Here is a 4,757-nt window from a genome sequence, read left to right on the forward strand (position 1 = left end):
AGACAAACACTCCACACTCCACCACTAAGCCACATTCCCAGCCTGGACTCATTATTTTACTATGAACTACAGAGAATGTGTACTAAAAAGTACAGCCTAGTAGCTAAGAGTACACAGTTTGAATTGCACTGAATTCCAACTCATTCCTGAACTCTGGACCTGGGCGCTGTCCCTCAGCTTTTCAGCTCCAGGCTAGCGCTCTACCACTTGAGCCACAGTACCACTTCCAACTTTTTCTGCTTATCTGGTGCTAAGGAATTGAACCCAGGGCCTCATGCATGCAAGGCAAGCACTCTACCACTGAGCCACCTTCCCAGCCCCTCATTCATTTCTTATACTTGTGAAGTTTTCATTACTTTATAGAATACTCTTCTTAGCTTGACAAATGATGATAGTGTCTTCTTCACAAAGCTACTAAGATAAAATATCTATACACTCACAAATAAAATACTATAGTGGCAGGGCACTTGCCCACCATATATATCAGGTAAAACCCTGGGTTGATCGTCAGCACTGAAAATAAAAAGATTTGAAAAATAGATGCATAAGAATTTTATTTGCTGTTGAAAAAAATTATAAGGTAACTTTCTTATGCTTTGAGAAGTAGTTTAGGAAACCTGCTCTACCAGAACGGTACACTGATTGGAGATGGAGACAATCTAGCCTGAGCAGAGTAGTACCTAAGATGTGTGTTGTTTGTTTTTTCTTCTGAGTATGTGCCTGTCTTGAGGCATGAACTCAGGGCTTAGAGGCTGTCCCTGAGCTCTTGTGCTGTAGGCTAGTGCTCTACCACTTGAGTCACAGCTCCACTTCCTGTTTTTTGGTAGGTTTATTAGAGATAAGAGTCATAGACTTATCTGCCCAGGCTGGCTTCAAATCGGAATGTGGTTGTTTTTGCTCTTGTGTTCTGTTTCACATAGTCTGATTGTTTTGGAAGGATCTGAGTTATAAAATATCCAAAAAGGTGCATAATTTGCCCTTTACTGGCTCATTTCCTAAAGCACTACTTTTCTGAAAGTGAATGCAGATTGTGCCTTTTTGTTCAAAATTCACTGCTAAGTTGATTGTTTGGAACTCTTCTGGGAATTGCAGCGTGTGTCACTCCTGCTGTTTATTGCAGGAGTTTCAAACTTGTAATTTATTAACAGGCTATCAAGATTCCCTAAGCCCTGGGGCTGCAATCTCATCAATATGCATAGTTTAGGGATTACAACTTTGTTTTCCCTAAACTTTAACCCTTTGAGGGCTGCCTAGGGTACTGCCATGTTACAGAATCAAAAGTAATTGCTGCCTCAGGTGCATGGGATTTTGTTGGGGAGTTGGGATGTCTTCCCTACCTGAGATTTCCTAATTCCCCACCACTGAAAGGCTTGTGGCCACCCTCCCCCATCTCCCCCACCTCCAATTCTGCAGGAAAAACAAAACAAAACAAAAGCCAAATCTCTGGAATTGAGGATTGAGACCTTCCTCATCATTCAAGTCCTGGAACTTCAGAGATGGTCATTATATTTCAATGTAAATATTTGTAGCCACTCAGATCACACTGAGAATGCTTACATTGAGGAAACATATGAAGGATTCTGTGGTTTGGGTTTTTTGTTCGTTTGTTTTTGGTCAGTCATGGGGCTTGAACTCAGAGCTCTTTTGCTCAAGGGCTGGCACTCTGCACTTTGAGCCACAGCACCACGTAATTGGAGAATCTCAGGAACTTCCTGCCTGGGCTGGCAGCGAACCATAATCCTCAAATCTCAGCCTCCTGAGTAGCTAGGATTACAGGCGTGAGCCAGGGGTGCCTGGCATTGTTGTTTGGGTTTGAGCTGTTCTTGTTTCTACCTGTTGGTCAATCTGGAATATTTCCCAGAGATCTGTTTTTGTTGGTGAGATGGTAGCGATGAAACTACAGCCCAGGACCTGCGGGTGTGTTCAGGAACTCTAGCACCAGCAACATAGTAAGTGGTTCATTCCTTTAGCCTATGGATATCTATTCACCCTTACTGCATTATTAAGGAAAACAGATAAGTCAGGATTCCTAGATGAGCAACCATCTAGTCATGAGGTTGATGGTCTTGGTGAATTGTGTGTGTGTGTGTGTGTGTGTGTGTGTGTGTGTGTGTGTGTGTGTGTGTGTGTGTGTATGCGTGTGTGCATATATACCAGTCCTAGGGCTGAACTCAGGGCTTGGGTGCTGTCCCTTAGCTTTTTTTGTGCAAGTTTGGCACTCTACCACTTGAGTTACAGATCCATTGTAGCTTGCAAGTGGTAAATTTGTGGCTAGTTTGGGCTGGCTTTGAACTGAGATCCTCAGATCTCAGCCTCCTGAGTAGCTAGCTCCTATTATAGCTCCTGCCTGAAATATTTTAATAACAATAATAAGAACAACATCAAATAAACTCAACCCTCTAATATTCCAGCTGTTCAGAAGCCATTGTTTATTTGGGTGGTGCTGGGATTTGTACTCTTATCTTGTGCTGTGGAGGAAGGTGCCCTCCATCATTTGCTTTAGCCATCTTTTCAGTTAGAGTCTATTGTTTGTTTTGCCTGGACTGTCATAACTGTATTTACTTCCTGTGTAGCTGAGGTTACAGGTATGTGTCTTTAGCATTTAAAACAAGGAGCTTTGGGAAGTTATTTAGGGGACCGAAAGTAGATGAAGAGACAAGTACTCAGGACTTAGAAGGTTTTGACAGAGCTTTGAGGACCCAGTAAAAGAAAAGGACCAGCTCTGGGCCCAGAACAAAGTCTAGAGAATGCTGTCAGGAAGCGAAAGGCATCAAGGAGAGAAAGGCATCAAGGAGTGGCTGGTCAGGCTTTCTGCCTATCACTAAGAGGCCAAGTGAGAGGCTCCTATTGGCCCTTAGGACATGGACGAGGCTGGTGATGCGGCCAAGCCTAGCATAGCAGGCTCAGGGGTATTGTGAGGAATGAATGAAAGCGGATGAGTTCAAGAAAGGAAGGATTTGCACTGGGCAGGATATGATTCTGCACAGCAGGTTGAACTGTGAGAGGGCATCTGGAGCACGGGGCTGGAATGGCAGAGTGGTTGTGATGGTGCTCGGATGCCAGTGAGAGGCACAGAGTGAGGGAAGAGAATCTTTAGATGTACTGCATTTCTAGAGGTGGAATTTCTAGCTCAAAGGATATGTATGGTTTTGTCATAGCAAATTGCGCTTTTAAGATGTTACATCTATTTATATACCTGTGTTATATGGCTGTGGAAATTTGCTAATAAATTTGAGCCAGGTGCTGGTGGTTCATGCCAGGAGGCTAAGATCTGGGAAACACAGTTCAAAGTCAGCCTGGGCAGGAAAGTTCCTGAGACTTCACCAGAAAACTGGAAGTAGTGCTGTGGCTCAAGTGATAGAGCACTTGCCTTGAGTTGAAAAGCTCAGGGACAGCGCCCAGTCCCAGAGTTCAAGCCCCACAATTGACAAACCAAACCAAACCAAACCAAAAAACAAACCCTTCAGTCTGGAATATAATAACCATACAGGACTGTAAGGGTCCTGGAGGAAGGAAGGAAGCCCTGTCTTTCTTATGTTTACTTTGTATTTTGAGCACTTAGCTCTTTCCATTCCTTACCATGAATCCAGCCTTTTTTCCGGGGGGTGAGGAGGGGCAGTACTGGAGCTTAAACTCAGAGACTCACAGTCTTGCTTAGTTTCCTCCCCCTCAAGGCTGGAGTTTTACCATTTGAACCACGCTTCTATCCCTGTTTTTTGTTCTTATTAATGGGAGGTAAGTGTCTAGAATTTATCTTCCTCCACCTGGCTTCAAACTATGGTCCTCAGATTTCAGTCTCTAGAGTAGTTAAGAGCTACTGGGGCCTGGCTAAGACTGCACCTGAGGAAATGTAGTCCCATTTCTCTTTGTGTTATCTCCAGAGAGGAAGCCTGGGATTCCTCAGTGGGTTGCAGGAAGCTGCTGTTCTAGTGGCACATCCTTGGCTCTAGCCATCCCTCTGTGGAGAAGGTAACAGCATGGCCGGAGCTATGCAGCTGGCGCCTGACAGCCTGGAGTGTCAGGCCTGGGCCCTGGCCAACGCACCTGCAGAAGAGGAATGAAACCCTTTCCCAGCTTCCTCTTTCCCCAGGGTGAAGGCCTTAAGCCTGTGAAAGGGTTTTAATTACAGCTTCTATGTGGCACTGGGTAAACTAATTACCTAATTTTGGGAAAGCAGTTGTAGCCAGCTTTGTGTTCTAAGCCTGTACAGAGGCCATCTGTGGGAGACAGATTTTTTTTTTTTCCTCCTTTAACCAGAGATTTAGGCAGGTGGAAGCCTTTGGGATGTAACTAATTCATCGGAATTTGGAGATTAAAAATATTGTAGTACAAGAAGTGATAGTGCTGGTTCCAATCAGTTTTTACTTACTAAACTTGGAATTCTTTTCTCTATTAACATATCTATGCCTGTAATCCTAGGTACTCAGAAGCTGAGATCTGAGATTCAAGGCCTGATGCCAGTCTAGGCAGACAAATCTGAGAGACTCTTACCTCTTAATTACCCAGCAAAAAGCCAGAAGTGGAGGTGAGGTGAGGGTGGCGTCTTGAGATTAATCCCCAGAACTAGCACAAAAACAAAAACTACTGTGGGAAGTTTTGTACCCCTGGGGAATTAGAATGCATATGGAACTTCATGTCTTCCTCATTCAGTCCCAAGCAGTTTCTCTCTCTCTCATTCCCTCTCTCTGTCTCTCTGTCTTTCTGGTGGTTTATTGGAGATAAGAGTCTCATGGACTTCCCTGCCCCAGCTGAATTTG

The sequence above is a fragment of the Dipodomys merriami genome, unplaced genomic scaffold (genome assembly GCF_024711535.1).
Source record: "Dipodomys merriami isolate MVZ:Mamm:240054 unplaced genomic scaffold, mDipMer1.0.p SCAF_20, whole genome shotgun sequence".
Taxonomy (NCBI): Eukaryota; Metazoa; Chordata; class Mammalia; order Rodentia; family Heteromyidae; genus Dipodomys; species Dipodomys merriami.